Source organism: Rosa rugosa, chromosome 6 (assembly GCF_958449725.1).
Source record: "Rosa rugosa chromosome 6, drRosRugo1.1, whole genome shotgun sequence".
NCBI lineage: Eukaryota > Viridiplantae > Streptophyta > Magnoliopsida > Rosales > Rosaceae > Rosa > Rosa rugosa.
The window spans coordinates 4,165,224-4,182,488 of record NC_084825.1 but is presented as its reverse complement, the minus strand read 5'-3'; the positions used below and the strand labels follow the sequence as shown (position 1 = coordinate 4,182,488).

The 17,265-nt window shown below is 45.2% G+C and overlaps 1 long non-coding RNA gene across 2 annotated transcripts; it reads left to right on the top strand.

Moving 5' to 3' along the window:
- Window positions 1–13,535: 13,535 nt before the first annotated feature.
- On the top strand, window positions 13,536–17,265 carry LOC133717527 (uncharacterized). Of its 2 annotated transcripts, none has more exons than XR_009849699.1 (3): window positions 13,536–16,852; window positions 16,935–17,007; window positions 17,119–17,265. It is a non-coding gene; the product is annotated as an uncharacterized LOC133717527 (long non-coding RNA). The 2 variants fall into 2 exon arrangements; XR_009849698.1 differs by having other exon boundaries at window positions 17,085–17,265.

Here is a 17,265-nt window from a genome sequence, read left to right as displayed (position 1 = left end):
GGAACCGGTCAACCCGGATACGTCATTGAAGGTTATCTGCATCTCAGACGAACACCCTGAGCGGACAGTCCGCATAGGAGCCCAACTAGACCCAGAAGTGGAGGCAGAACTCACTCAATTCCTACGTGATAACGCCGCCGTCTTTGCATGGTCCTACGCGGACATGCCAGGTATCTCTCCTGACATTATCACTCATAAGCTGACCATCAAACCCTCCTTTTATCCCATCAAGCAGAAACGGAGGGCCTTCGATGAGGAAAAATACCGGGCAATTGGAGAGGAGGTCGCCAAACTCCAGGACATTGGATTCATCCGCCAAGTCATCTATCCCCAGTGGATCTCCAATTTGGTAATGGTCAAAAAGCCCAGCGGCAAGTGGCGGATGTGTGTCGACTTCAAAAATCTCAACAGGGCATGCCCAAAGGATAGTTTCCCGCTACCTCGTATCGATCAGCTAGTCGATTCAACTGCCGGTCATGAGCTCCTCAGCATGATGGACGCTTTCTCCGGATATAATCAGATCAAGATGCACCCCAGCGACCAGGAATGCACCACCTTCACCACTGACAAAGGCCTCTATTGCTACAATGTCATGCCTTTCGGTCTGAAGAACGCCGGTGCAACTTACCAGCAGTTGATGAACGCCATGTTCGCTGAGCATCTGGGAAAAATCATCGAGGTCTACGTGGACAACATGCTAGTTAAGAGCATAAAGGCCAGGGGACATGTGGCAAACCTCAAGGTCATAGTAACCATTCTCTTGGCCTATGGTATGCGCCTCAACCCAGAAAAATGTTTTTTTGCGGTCACCGCTAGCAAATTCCTGGGATACATCGTCAGCGAGCGAGGCATCGAGGCTAACCCAGACAAGGTACAGGCCATCCTTAACCTGGCGGACCCCGAGTATAAGGTGGACGTCCAATGCCTCCAGGGCAAGTTAACTGCCCTTTCTCGATTCATCTCTCGACTCACTGATAAGTGTGCCCCATTCTTCAAACTCCTCAAAACAACTCACAAGAAGGTCATCGACTGGAACCCAGAATGTCAGGCGGCGTTCCAAGGCCTGAAGGAATACCTGGCGGCAGTCCCTCTCCTTTCTGTCCTTGTGCAAGGAGAAACACTATTCATATACCTAGCGGTTTCGGCATCGGCGGTAAGTTGCGCCATTGTCCGGCGGGAAGGCCAAGATGAGCTGTCAGTGTTCTACGCCGGTAGAGGCATGAACGGAGCAGAATCAAGACATCCTCCCTTGGAGCAACTGGCCCTCGCACTTATCGTTGCCGCCAGGCGCCTCCGCCGATACTTCCAGGCTCACACGATCCATGTGTTAACCAATCAACCGTTGAGGCAAGTGATGCAGAACCTTGAACACTCGGGGCGCCTTAGCAAGTGGGCCATTGAGCTCAGCGAGTTCGACATAGAATACAAGCCAAGAACCGCCATGAAGGGCCAGGTAGTGGCGGACTTCATTGCTGAACTCACCGAGCGTCAGCCTGAACCCGGTATTGAGACAGAGCCCGGAACAGAAGTGGTAACCGTTGGGGAGGTAATTCCTCTACAGTCAGCTTGGAACCTGCATGTGGACGGCTCCGCCAGCGCCAAGGCCAGCGGCGCCGGAGTCATCTTAACAGGACCCGGGGGACTGAACGCGGAGTACGCGTTGAAATTCAACTTCAAGGCTTCAAACAACATGGCGGAGTACGAGGCACTCATCGCCGGCCTACTACTCGCCATTGACTCAGGTGCTGACAGCGTCAACATCTTCAGCGATTCTCAATTAGTCGTTAACCAAGTCAACGACAGCTTCCAAGCCAAGGACCAGCAGTTAGCGGCATATTTGGGGTACGTCAAAACCCTGCTGAAAAAATTCAAATTTCATACCATCACACAAATCCCCAGGGAAAAGAACGCCCAGGCTGATTCACTGGCAAGATTGGCTACCGCCCAACCACACCAAAGTCCAGCGGACACAAGGGTGGAATGTCTTGATAAGCCTAGCATCACAAAAACCCTGGTGGAGATCTTCAACATTGATATCAATCCCAGCTGGATGAACGAGATTATCGAATACAAGCGCAACGGGACATTGCCAGAAGACAAGGTCAAGGCACGACAACTTCAGCGGAGAGCAACCCGCTACAATATCCAGAATGGCAAGCTTTACCGCCAGGGGTTCACTCACCCCAACCTCCGCTGTTTAACCCCAGAGGAGGGAAAGGTCGTGCTGGCAGGAATCCACGGCGGGGAGTGTTGAAACCACTCGGGCGCCAGATCCCTGGCCAATCGCACAATGCGACAGGGCTACTTTTGGCCTACGCTCGGTGATGACGCCCGGAAGGTATCAAGATCTTGCCACAAGTGCCAGCAGTTTGCTGATCTCCCACATGCACCGGCGGAACCACTTTCAATCATCATCGGTCCATGGGTTCACTCTACATGGGGCCTCGACTTGATGGGGAAATTCCAAACCGCCAAGGGACAGTTCAAGTACATCATCGTTGCCATCGACTACAACAGCAAGTGGATAGAGGCAGAGCCACTAACAGTAATAACTACCGCCAAAGTTATTCACTTCCTTTGGAAGAACATTTACTACCGCTACGGTGTCCCACATACAATCATTACAGACAACGGCACATAGTTCAACAACAAGGAACTCATCTCTTTCACCGCCAATCTTGGCACCAAGATGAGTTTTGCATCTATCGCACACCCCCAAACCAACGGCCAGGTCGAAGCAGCAAACAAGATAATCAAGAAGCTACTCAAAAAGAAACTCGACACCGCCAAGGGTTTATGGGCGGAGAAGCTTCCAGAAGTACTATGGGCCATCAGAACAACCCCGGCCTCCGCCACTGGTGAAACTCCTTTTTGTATGATGTTCGGCACTGAGGCTAACCTGCCTATTGAGGTAACTCAACCTACCGCTAGGATCGAGGGCTACCAACCAGCAACAAACAGTGACGGCATCAACCTGGACAAGGACCTCCTAGAGGAAAAACGACACAAGGCCCATTTGCACAACCTGCAAAACAAGCAGCGGGTATCACGTTTCTATAACGCCAGGGTCAAGGCCCGGAACCTCCAACTGGGGGACTGGGTAATGAAGGAAGTCATTCCACCGCCAACAAAACTCCGCCCAACTTGGGAAGGTCCATACAAAATAGTAGAAGTCGTTAGCCCTGGCACCTTCTACTTAATGGACAAGGGTGGCGTCACAACCACTCACCCTTGGAATACCGAACACCTTCGGTATTACTATAAATAGTCATGTCACTACCCAGGAGCATCTTTACTTAGCTAAATTTTTGTTCAATATTTAGCTAAGGGAAGCTACCCAACGGGTACATCCCCACTTTTGTAAACACTGATCCGTCAGTTATCAATGAAACGAGGAATTATTCAAACCATTGTTACCAAGTCTAGCACTGAGGGCAACTGGCAACGCCAGTAATCGTCAGCGGACTACGTCCGCTACGTTGTGCACTTGGACCAATCTTAATTCCTTTAATGTTTCATTGATTGCAAAAGAAAATTCTAAGTCAAACCTCTAGCGGTACAAGCATATCATCACCAGCCAAAATTCCAAATTTCATTTCATATATTGAGGGCTGGGACTCCCCACCCAAAAATATTCTTTACATCCACACAATATTCAGCCTCAGCGGCTACACAAAAAAAAAAAAAAAAAAAAAAAAAAAAAAAGGGAAGGTTCAGCATCTCAAGGGTTGGCTTCCGCATCCTCTTCGGCGGCATGCGGCGGCGGCTGCGCCCGGCTTGTTTGTTCAGACTCTCGGGCAGTGGGACTTGGAGTCTCTATAGTCCCATCCGCCCGAGTATGCGCCGCCATAAAACCGGCACGGGACACATCCGACTGGGTAGGAGGAGTCCGCTGGCCACCATCCACCGGCCGAGCAGTATTTTCTCCGCTGCCTGAGCCAGCGTCAAGGACATTCTGCACTGGCGGGGCATTCTTCACCGGCGGATCGTTCTGCGCTTGCGGCACGGCGGGCTAGGACGCCTTTGCCCAGTCAATGGCACCCTTTTGGCGCAGCATCTCCACATTGGCTAGGGCGCCCGCCTTCGCCGCGTCATTCATCGCCTTTTTGTATTCCGCCGACTGTTTAAATTTCCCCACAGCGGCGGCCGCGGCACGGCTCCCTTCGTCCCTCAGGCGGGCCACCTCACCCTCTAGTTTCTTCACCTCCCCTTGCCTGGCGGCAGACTCCCGCTACAGGATATCAATCTTCTTCTCCTTAGCGGCCACCCGTTCCTGCAGTAGGGCCCTGTCTTGCTCCAGCTTGGAGACGTGATCATTTCGCTCCACATCCCGCTGGATAGCGACTTCCAGCTTGCCGCAAGCGTCCGCAACATCGCAGTCAGCCTTCATCAGGCTCCGCTCCACATCCGCCAGCCTGTCCTTGGCATCCACAAGCTCCCCCTCGAGTCTCTTGACCTCCTCCCTGAGCTGCACCTCGATCCGAGGCTGCTTCGACGCCGCCAGGAACATTTCATTCAGCCCAACCGCCAGGTGACCAAAGGCCGAGCTGAAGGACGACTTATCAATCGCCGTTGGGCGCGAAATCCCCGCTAGGCCGCCAAAGCCCAACCGCTCGCAGAGATGGAAGAGAAACTCCCGCTCACTGTCGGTCATGAACTCGGCATATTCGGCGAAGGAGTCCAGATCGCTCACAACCGCCTCTTTCTCAGCAACCGCCGGGGCCTTTGGCGGAGCTTGTCGAACCTTCTTTTGCTGGCGGATCCCGATGACCTCCGCCTCATCCTCATCCTCCTCGGCGGAGTCGTTCTGCCGGCGCTTCCGCAGGAGCACCCGTGTGTTTCCAGCGGGCGCCGTCGCAGTCCCCACCGGCTGTCCCGCCCTCTGTGAGCCACGCCTGAGGGCAACCACCCTCTCTTTCTGCGGAGCAGGAGCAGCGGACCCCTTCTTCCCGCCCTCCACAGTGGCACCAGCCTGAACAACTGGCAGGCCGTCGGCGCCAAGGTGGGAGTGGTGCGGCATGGGCAACACCACCGGAACCTCGGATGGGCTCAGCGCCAATGTCTCCGGGTTCACAACCGTCTCCTGAGCCGCCTGCCCTGAGGCGTACATGGCCTCCAAGAAATTGTTAATCTCAGCACGGTCCATGGCCTTCTCGAAAGCGTCGCGGCTAGCTTTGTTCCCTGGCGGAGTCTCTACAACAAAAAAAAAAATGCGAACACGTCAGCCTCAAACAACCTAGCAAAAGGTACTGTCTGGCGGAGGTGTCTTACCAACGTCGCGAGTCAGTTGTTGATCGACCAACAACTCCCAACCGGTCAGCAGGCGGAAGTCCAGCAAATTGCGATTCCGCCAACAGCCTCTGATGCGCGCCACGCGGCACTCTTCCTCACGAGTCAGGGTATACCGCAAGCCCGCTACAAAACAAGAATAATGGTTAGCATACGGTCCAAGGGCTGTACATAACGTAAAACCAGACGTGTTCAGCGGAGACCGCCCGACAACCTCGGATAGGCTGAAACTCCGACTTAATCCTAAACGTCGGCTCCCCCTCGTTCGACTCCGCTTGGTATTCCCAACCCGCCGTGGCAACGCAGAAGGTCCCCCGCCAATAGGACATCGAATCCCTCAAGTTCTCAATCAGCTTGGGCGCTCCCTGGCGGCGACTCAAATTCACTTGCCCTCTGCAACCTTGGCGCTTCACGTACACCAGTTCGTAGAAGTGAAGTACCTCCGCCACAGTTGGCCCCTCGCAGCCGGACAGCCGCCACAGTGAGTTCATCGCCAACATCAACCGCCACATGTTGGGGCAGATCTGCCCAAAAGCAAGGCCGAACTCGCACACCAAGATCTGTAGATTGGGCACGAGCGGGAATGTCACCCCTTGACGAAATATTGCCTCATGCACAGCGGCAAACCCCGCTGGAAGAATGGAAGCCTTCTCCTCCACCGTCGGCGGACGCAATTTCACCACCCCAGGCAACCGGTACACCCGCTTCAACCGATTGACGGCGACGGCATTCATCCTTCCTCCAGCCTCATCAACGGGGGTCCCATCCTGGAGAACCCATGCCGACTCGGTATCCTCACCCGTCACATCTCCCCCTTCAGCGGAACTACTGGCGGCGCTGTTACTTGCCAGCCGCTCCTCACGTCTATTCTGCGCAGCGGCAGCCTCCCCCGTCCTGGAACTCTCCGGACGCGAACCACGACCCATGACTACTTCCCAAGGAATGGTTTGTAGCGGCTCAACCTCTAGCGGTTCTGGCAGTGAGGTTCCTGAATGGGCAGACGGACGCAACGAGTCAATAAAAATTCTATCCGCCGCGCTGAACGACACGTCAGACCCGGAGTCCTCACTGCTCGAAATCTCTACGACGTTAGCCATCCCAAACCCTAAAACCCAAATCAGTTAGCTCAAAAATGGATCTAACCTATCCCCACACCAGTTATAGCCAAGAACACCAAGAACAGCTACCCAGAAAAATACCAAAACACGAACACACACTCAACCCATATTCGACCATCTAGTAAAACCCTATATACCAACTCTCTGTCAAACACCATAACCCACCCCCAAATCACACTCTACACCCTCCCAGAACAGCAAGGAAGACACCAATCCCAGAAATAGCAAATAACCCAGAAATCGACAAAACAAATGAAACAGGACAGAGAACCAGAATGCTAACCTCAGCGCTGAACTTTGTGAGATCGTGGTGCGCGTTGGTCTCCGACGACAGAAGCTTTCGTCTTTCCGAGCACGAGAACTCCACAAACACAGCAGCCTCTTTCTTGAATCTCAGACGCGAAGAGCTTGAAGATGAGTAGGGTTTGAAGTTTTGTCGAACTGACAAAATTTCGCTACGTTCCCCCCATTTTATGTCCCCTTCAGGGGATTCTGGGCCGTCGAGTAAAAAACGACATCACCTACCGACCGTACACGTGTCCCACGTCTGCAGTAAACTCTCCGGATTAACCGAAGCGACGCCTCGGTTCCGCAATCCATCATTACTCGCATTAATGGCGAGAAGACGGCCGGACTGAAGAGACCAAGCCTCCGGACGCTAACCCTCTCGCAGTTTGCCACGTGTCAGCCACCATCAGACGAAGCGTCTAATGGAAGCAACCACTTGGGCCAACTTCAACAAGTGACAAAGTCTCCGCTGAGCGAAACTCCGCCAGCGGAACTTCTCACTTTTCATCTCGTGACGAAGTCTCCGCTGAGCGAAACTCCGCCAGCGGAACTTCTCACTTTTCATCTAGTGACGAAGTCTCCGCTGAGCGAAACTCTGCCAGCGGAACTTCTCACTTTTCATCTCGTGACGAAGTCTCCACTGAGCGAAATTCCGCCAGCGGAACTTCTCACTTTTCATCTCGTGACGAAGTCTCCGCTGAGCGAAACTTCTCATTTTTCATCCCTTGACGAAGTCTCCGCCAGCGGAACTTCTCACTTTTCATCTCGTGACGAAGTCTCCGCTGGGCAAAGCCCCGCCAGTCTCGTCACCATCAAAGTCTCCAACAGTGGAGCTTCTCCCTTGTCAGCCTGCAAACGGGGCATCTTCCGCTACGCCACACACCGCTAGCGGAACCCTCTTTCATCTGGCATATCGCGTACTTTATTCAGCGCGATACCGCTCAATAAAATACCTCCAAGCACGTCCACTGGACGCTGTTTCCTGCTTCAACCAGCGGGGGGATATCCGCCAGCGGCGGATCCCGAGGCCACGCCTCATTCTGCCAAAACGTCCGCCACGCGGCGTTACGGTCAGATTGTCCCTACGGGACACGGGGACTAGTCAACAGTCTACGACGGCCCTGATCAGGCGTTGACCCCCGTCACTTGGGTACTAAGATTGGGCTCGCTACCCAACACCCTCTGCTCCGTGCAGCTCCCCCTCAACAAACAATTTACCGACCTTCCGGAGGTCCATCTTAGCCGGGGAGTGGGGGACTCCCTGGGGGGCCTTGCAGGGGCCCACCCGAAAGGGTATAAAGCGTTTGCTCAATAAATCCATGGTTGACAACCAACTGACGCTAATTATGCTTTTGCAAAGTCTAGCGGAAGAAACGCTTCAAACCGACGATCAACTCCCCAACCAAGATTGCCCTCCTTGACTGGGGACTTGGGGGACTTGTACCTACATGTACATTTACAAGCATAATTAGCTATAATGAGCTACGCTCATTGTACCGCCAGAAGTACCAACTCCCACCAAAGTAATGTCCTACGGATAGACAGCCAGGCGGGCTAAGTCCTGAGCACAGGATCGTCCACAGATCACCGCCGACGCGCCGCCACGCGCTGCGCCAAGACAGCGTCAGAAGCTACTGAAACTAAGAACTGAAGCATATCAGTCCCACATCGAAAACAAAGAGAAGATCAGACCTCTCCTCACCTATAAAAGGTTTTCTCCTCTCTCCTCATTAATTACGCATTTACTACTCATTTATTGTTGTGCTGCCTATATGTATTGGCTGACTTAGGCATCGGAGAAGTGAAGACCGCCCAACGCGGTCTCCCTCTGACGCCCTGTCTTTCATTTGACAGCCAGCGAAGATCACCGAGTATACAGAATAGCGGTCCGCCCACCGGACCTGCGTTAAACGAAGGTTTGGCTACCGCCAGACTTTGAGCATTAACAAAGACTGAAAGAAATCAAATTTCCCGGCACTCCAAACCTTCAAACGCCCAAAATTTCCGCAATCAAATTCAACTTAATTGTAATTATCAATGTTAAACTGGGACTGATCGGCGATGATGAACTTGGAGACGGCGGGGACGCTGGGGCCGACTGCGTCGACGACGTCGGAGTAATAAGAGGAGGGTTGGAACCCGAGATGGTTGAGCTAGTGAGGGTTGAGTCGAGTGGGCTAGCTGCCATTGTTGTGGGGGTCTGAGATTAAGGAAGAGAGAGAGAGAGAGAGAGAATTTCAGTTGTAGGCTGTGGAAGGGAGAGTATAGGGGTGATTTGGTAAAAGCAGCACAAGGGGTGTGTAGAATGTAAAATAGGGTGTGCAAATTTCAACTCCCTTTTTATTTCCTAAAATAAAAGCGATGCATACAATTAAACTCGTTTCTTTTCTAAAAAAGGGTAAAACGGGAAATAAATTTTTACAAAAATTAAGAGAGGTCTAAATAGTAAATTTGAAGGTCTGAATAGAACCACCCGGTTATTTATCTTCGGCTTGCCATATGTAGCTTGCTCATCATCTTCTTCTTTAGATAGAGATGAATGCCTATTAAAATTCATAGGTATACGTATTCTTTTATTGTATACAAAAACAGAGTCTTAGACATTTAATATTAGTGAGCTTGGATGACATGGTCTTAGCAAGATGATATGTTGGATAAATATAACCGAAGAAGTATAGATAGGTTTACAATAATATGAGTTTCCTCTTCTCTCTCACCCTCTTATGTCATCTTTGCAGAGGAAGCTACGGGAGTTCGCCCAAAGGGTTTCGGCTATGCCGAATCCAGAACTGCCACCCTACCTTAAGGTAGAGTTCTCTTTCGAGGATGGGGATTCTGATTCTGCTGAGTAGGTGCTAGCTGAGACATATCAAGTATTACGAAGTACATAAATTGTGACCTCTACGTTTTACTTGACCCTTAACTCCTCTACGTCCAAAACATTTTTTTTTTGGGTAAATGCATCTACCATCTTCTACGTTCTACTTATCCAAAACAATTTTTTTTTTGAACGAACTTTAAAACATTTAAAATCAAAAACTTATCAAAACTTTTCGTAATTCCTTTTTTTTTTTTCCCTATCATTCATATTTTTAATTGAAGTTGAAAGTTTTTCTTTTTGATAGTCTCATTTTTTATAGTCACAATATAAGTGTAAATAAGTGAAATTAGCAACAACAACAACAACAAATTTGATAAAGAAAAAAGAATTTAATTTTAAAAATTTATTCTTTGAAAAATGAGTCACATGCTAGACACATGTCAGTTTTTAACCGAAGATTAACTGAGATTAGTACTAGGTACCATTTAAAATGAAACGGAAAAGTTCAGATACTAGTTGTGATAAAAAAAATTGAAGTTCAGATACCATCCATAAATGGAGGATAAGTTCAAGTACTATTTATTGTAATAACCCTATGATACAATACATGAGGAATTCACAATTATAATGTTCTCAGTGCCTGATAATCGATACTGTGGGTCTTTATTAGGTTGTTTAATTGTTGTCCAGAAGGATTTGACTGTGATCTTAGAAAACTCTCTTCTCCTCCAGTTTACGCCTTTGACTGAGAAAATGTTGTCATAGGTGGTTTGCTCGTTCTCTAAAATCCTTGTGTGTAATCTTACAAATTGATGCTCCTTTTCAGCTTCTCTGTAGCAAAACCAAAGGGATGTCGCGCATCCTCTAAGTCTCCAATATGATATTCTCTTATCTTCTTACATGAGTGAGTCCTAGGATTGATGATCAGAATAGTCCATTCATCTTCTGCAGATGCACATATCAAGTTTCTGGCTGACCTAATGAGACTCTTGAATTTCATCCTCTCTTCTAAGTAACCATCTTCAAGAACTGCATCACCCCCTTCAAACTTAATGGTAATTTGCTTTGCAGTTTGTAGAAACAGTACATAAATCTGTGAATTGGTCATTACTTTGTTGAGAAAAGTCTCATGAGTAATCCTGTGGTGCCATTCCTTAAACCCTAAGACTAGATGAACAAGGACCATAAAGGATGGACTTATGTGGATACAGAGGAGTTGGACAATCTCGGTGAAGTTCTTGTATGCAGTGAACATCAATTATTAACTATTAGCTATTAAATATTACTGAATATTAATTCGATGTGCTCCTCAAAGTGTTCAACCCTGCCTGATCATGACTATTAAGATTACTTATATTGTTGAATTTAAGAACAAAAATATGATTGTGGATCTCGAGGCAAGATTGTTCCTCAAGAAGCAAAACTTTTGACATAACGTTTTGAGCTTTGGAAGTTGTCTGCAAATGAGACTAACAGGACTAAAATGAACAGTTTAAGAGATACGCACTCTTTCTAGGAGACATCTTATCATTACCAGTTGTTACATCAGCTATAGATTGCAAATCAAACCACCTATACTACACCAAGGATCGATTTTTTAATAACAATGAAGGTCTCAAAAGGGTAGTTGATAATTATGGACAATGTGAATTTGGAACCTTGAGTAATTTTGATAAACCCGTTCTTCTGGTCTAAAGGTATAAGACAGAGTGAACGGATGGTTACTGGATATTCTTAATATTTTTTTGTTGGTTACCACAATTGCGTGCAAGAAATGAAGTTATTGTTTGTCTGTAAGTTCACTCAAACGCAAGCTGAAAATAATTTGTAATGAGTAGCATTAGCTTAGATAGAGTTCTAGATTTTCTTGCCGAATATCTTGTTGAAGTACATGTAAGACTCTAGTGAATAACTACTAATTATAATTAAATCAAATTCTGTTTAAAAAAAAAAAAAGGCAAGAAAACCATTTTATAAAGGTTTTTGCAAATTTTTCCCCGTTTAGTTTTCAAATCAAGGAATATTAGTGTACAATATATATATATATATATATATATATATATATATATTTTGTTACAATCGGGGCCTAAAAGACCCAAACAAAAACAACGAAAATGCTAAGAATTAGAGCAGGAGCTCCTCCTTGCTCTAGAAACAGCAGAGATGTCATCAAGAGTACATTTATTGTTCAATTTTTTATTTTTTGATCAAGTACATTTATCAAAATGGAAGAAAACGTTACTAATGTCAACGATCGATACAAAACAAGAATCATTGATGGGCCTTATATATAACATAATGTCACACTATCGAGTTTGAATACATCCTCCTATGTTTGAAAGAACAATAATTAATGGAGCTACGCACTCTCTAGTATACCATGAGGTTGGAAAAATGATTATGTCGACCCTGAAACAAAGTGCAAACTCCATTGGTAGAAAAACGTTAACTTACCGATTAGATAATCACTATGAACTCTTGCAATAAGTACTTGTGCTTGAGTCAACTTCACTTCTTGAGTGTACACATGATAGTGACCAAAGCAACAAAAGGACCAAAATTGGTCAGGGTCAGACAGTCAGACTTATTCTACAACCGATCTACAACCGAAACAAAAACAAACACAAAAATAAACATAAAAAACAAAAGACAACCAGCTACCAAGTCCAAATCCAAAACCAATTTCAATACAATCCCAAATCTAATGTTCGAAATTTAGGTTTTGGGGAAATTTTAGTACTTCAGATTTATGGAAATTCGATGAAAATTTCGGCTATTGATGGAATTTCTATATATGTCTTTTCCCTATTTCAATTGGCAATTCAGGTTTATGAAAATTTCGGCTGTTGATGAAATTTCTATATATTTTGATCAATATATTTTCCCAAAATTCTTTGGAGCGATATTTTAGAGATCGCACAAATATCAGTAAACTTAAGGGGGGTGTATTGTATGTGGAATTAGTGGAACTTTTTAACAAATCTATGGAATTTAAAAGTCCAGGTGTATTCAATATAGACTTTTAACAGTCCATGAAAGTCTCGGGGTATTCAATCAGGATTTTAAAAGACTTTATGAATTCCACCAAAATCTAGGAGTATTCAATTAGGACTTTTAAAAATGAATGAAAGTACAGAAGTATTCAAAATATCATACATACTTAATGACTTAGAAACTCATGGATAATTATGGACTTTGTAGTGTTAATTATACACACCAAACTCCAATAATTTTCCAGCCATCAGACCAAAGATTTGGAAAAGTCTATGATAGACTTTCTTTCTGCGTGGGAAGAGGTTGATCTTCCATCATCTCTCTTTCTTGTTTTTTTTTTTTGTTTTCTTTAATCATTTATGATATCAATGTTTTTGGTACCCAACATGTTTACTAATACCCAAATACTGTAGTCTACCCTAAAAACCTAGAATAGTGTTGCCTATGAAATATTGGATTGTGTCTTCTTAGTTATTCTCATTTATTTGAGTTTATATTTACGGTTCAAATGAAGCTTGAAAAATTGAACTTCAATTGATTGAAAATATATATATATAAAGACAGTGACCAATATTTTGTTATGATATATGTTAATCAGCGAAAACAAGATTGATGAGAATAATTTACTTTAACTATCAAGTGATTTATATTTTATCTTTATGTTGGTTGGGAGATTAGGAATGAGAACATACTAGCTAGACAAAGTAATAATCATTCATTTGAATCAATATCTACCAGAAGATACTTGACCATTGAGAGAGGCAACAAGCTATTATCTTGTTTTGCGTTTGGGATGGATTGGTTTTATTTTTTATTCTTTTTATGTGTTGGGAAATCTATAGAAGTCATTCATAATAAAAGTATATAGATTTCATAAATCAATAAAAAGTCTATGACTAAAATCAATGGTTTTTAGAAATCAATAGCAGTCTATCAACTTTTCAAAGAGTCGATGGACTTTTCAAAAAATCTGTCATTTAAAAAAAATCTACACAAATCCAAATACAATACACCCCCTTAAATTACAAAAATTTCAGTAGTTTAAGAGAAATTAAAAACCTTTCCCCAAATCTGACCCAATTCTAAAATCAATCCTAGACCAGATCCAATGTTCTAAAACTCGGCCGCCCAAGCCGCCTAGGCGGGGCCTGGGGACTGGGCGGCGGCACTCCTATTCCATTAATATCAAATCGGCAGGGTTGGGTGGGAATAAGTTCAGCGGTTGCCCAAGCTGCCTGGGTGGTTGATTAGTCGCCTGGGCGGGAGGTGGTTAGGCCCTAAGTGAACGTCGACCACGGCATGTCTCTCCCTCCCCCCCTCCCCCCCGGCGTCGCCGCCTCCTGACTTCTCAATCCGATTATGAGGTTTAGAACTTCATCTCCAATTTTGCTTCTCTCTCTCTCAATCTTTAGCCTTTGTCTTTATCTCTCCTTGTTATTAAGTTTCAATCAAATTCGATCAGCTCTTCGTTCTTTGGATGGGTCTATTGATTGGATTAATTGATTGGGTCTTCTGAAATTATTGTTTCTTAATTGATTGGGTATATGAAATCCATGTTTGGCTTGTTGTAGCTGTTGATTGTTTGGAATTGAATCAAGTGATGCTTCGCTAATGCAATTGCCATTTTTTTAATGTTTATTAAAACAATTGCTGATTGTTTGAAAATCCAGTGGATGATCTTTTTCATGGGGGAAAAAATCTTGTAGATTATCCAAACATAGAAAATGGTGGTGTTGAGTGCACTGTGTGCTTTAATCCAGTTTGAACTCAAAGTTGCAGACTTTGTTTCTAATTACTTCCTATATATTCCAACTTTCTAAGTGAGCAAGTTTACTATGTAGCAGTGTGGTGTTTTGTTGTTTATGTTGTTATCTTCATTTTCATTGAACTGGTTCAGACTGAGTGTACTGTGACTCTACGAGTCTGGGAAAAAAGTGGAAATTGGGTTGTTTAGCGAGGTTGATAGATTCTTCGGTTATAAAGAGATTGCCAATTAAGTAAAGTTTTGTATAGAACTACAGATAAGTTTTCTGTTGCCGTTAATAATGGCAAGACTCTTATCTACTTAATCATGAAAAGTGTTCTTTTAGAAGACTAACAGTACACCCTCCAGCCTTCCATAATTGTCATAAACTCATGACCACATCGGAGTCCACTCGTCACCGGAGCTCACCTTGGACCTCTCGTTCTCGTTGACGATCAAGGTCGATCAGCTCTCTGATCCGCCGCCGGTCATGGTTAAGCATATAGAAGTAATCGACTATGTTGTAACGGAAACCGCCTAGAGCAAGAGAGAAAGAAAGACGAATTTTCTGCAGCACTGATTTCGTTAGGCGAGGAATCAAAATTCTCTCTCTACGGCGACATTGGACGATGGTGACCGGTTTGGTTGGAGAAGCTTCCGCGGAAGCTAAGATTGGCGGCCTGGACTGACCGGATGTGCGAGGCAGGAAGAGAGAATTTCAATTTGTTGTGTTAGGTTCCCAAATCAAATGTCTTTTTTTTTTTTTTTGGTAAACTATGGGCAGAAATCAGAGAAGGAAAAGAAAAGAAAAAAAAAAGTTATATTGGAGGGCAATAGAGGTTCATTAAAGATCTATTGGGGGGCAATAGACATATTGAATTGATGTAATCTCCTCGTTTTTTTTTTCTCTTTAATCAAAGTTTTATTTGTCTAACTTTAGGAAGATTAGTTTCCTATTCCGATGACCGAAAGTCCTATTGGGGGACAATAGACGTCTATTGAGGACAATAAACCTTTCCAGCGACCTTTGACATCTGTGACGACCTTTGATGAGGTTTTCAGAAAAGTCTGGTGGGCGGAGTCTTGTAACCAGAATTTGGCGACTGATGATCGGATTCCGGTGAAAGTTGGCCGGAATCCGGCCATCGGTGACTGGGCTCCAGCGAAGTCTCCTATGGTTTTTTTTTCTCTCTCTCTAAGTAACAAAGGGATGAGGGTAAAAAAAATCTCAAAAAAAAAAAAAAATTAATGGGTTATTAAGGAAGACTTTTTTGAGAAGAAGTTTGAGAAGAGTATTAAGGAAGACTTCCTTATAGTGTTTTGTAGGTTTTGGGTAAAGGGGAATTACAAAAACTTAATGGGGTAAGTGGGAAAAAAATATTTAGAAATGGGATAAATGGACAAAAACCCTTATATATATTCTTCAAGATACAAATAAATGCTATAAAAATAAAATTAAAATTAAAATTGAAAAATATAAAACCGCCTAGGTGTCAGGGGGCTAGCTAGTTCCCTGGCCACTGCTCGACTAGTGCCTAGTGATTTGTCTGGTGACCAATGACCGGATTCCGGCGAAAGTTGGCCGGATTCCTACCACCAGTGACCGAAATACGGCCATCATTGACGGGGCTCCGGCGAGGTCTCCTATGGTTTTTCTCTCTATCTCTCTCTTTCTAAGTAACAAAGGGATGAGAGTAAAAAAGTCTTTAAAAAAAAATTAATGGGGTATTAAGGAAGACTTTCTTAAAGTGTTTTGGGTAATGGGAAATTACAAAAACTTAATGGGGTAAGTGAGAAAAAAATCTTTAGAAATGGGGTAAATGGACAAAAAACCCTTATATATTCTTCAAGATACAAATAAATGCTATAAAAATAAAATTCAAATTCAAAAATATAAAATCGCCTAGGCGTCTGGGGGCTAGTTCCCTGGGCCCTGGCCACTGCCCGACTAGCGCCTAGCGACTTTTCAAACATTGACAAGATCCAATCTTTAGCCCAAGCCCACTCCAACCTCTTGGCTCTTGCTGCAATCCAATCCCCCAATCACCTTCGCTGAGATTGGATCTGATCCCCTCGATAGTCGTTGTTCGATCTGCAAATGACAATCTCAAACAAACACTATCGATCCTCTGTAAACAACCACTAAGCCATTAAGCCAAAAAAATTAGCGTTGGGCATTTGGCACCAGAAATCCGGTTACTGAGCCGACCGAACCTCAAATTCCGGTGCGGCAACCGATCCACATTCAAAACGATGCCGTTCTGAGAACACACCGAACCGAACCGCTCCACTTCGGGTCGGAATCGGGTCCAGGTGTCGAACTGACCGGATTAAAACCGACCGACCCGAATTTAAATTAATTATATATTTTCAATTATTTTTAATACCTATCAATCTCTGATTGGCCCTAAGGCCAAGCTTACCTAGACTTGGCCACACTCGATCTGACAAAAACCCTAAAGAGGGTAAGACCCCAAAGTGGCCGCATTCGACCTGTTCTCTCACTCTCTCCTCTCACTCTCTCCTTCGAGGCCAGCCGAAGCCTTCGACGACTGACCGTTGACGGCGCCGGTGCCGGTGCTTTGTCTCACTACTCAGGTGGATTTCCTTCTATTTCTGCACTCGATTTCATCTTCTCTTCTCCTCAACTTAACATCTTCGTTTTTTCATGTTTTTAAAGGAGATCGAGATCTGCAAGGTGGATTTCCTTCGAGCCCAGCCGAAGTCTTTGACCATATCCTCTCACTATTCAGGTTCGGATACTCGATTTCTCTATTTCTCTTCTGTTCTCGATTTCATCTGTATATGATTGGTTTTTCATTTTTTGAAGGAGTTTGAGAACTGCAAGCTGGTTTGGTGTTTAGGGTTACTGGGTATCAAATGAGAGAGGATGATTGGTTGGTGGGTTACTGGAATACTGGGTTTACTTGATTAGTGACTCGATGAATGGGGCTGAATCGGCAGATTGGAGCTGCATTTATTGTACCTGTTGCAGCTTGCTTGTTGTCTAT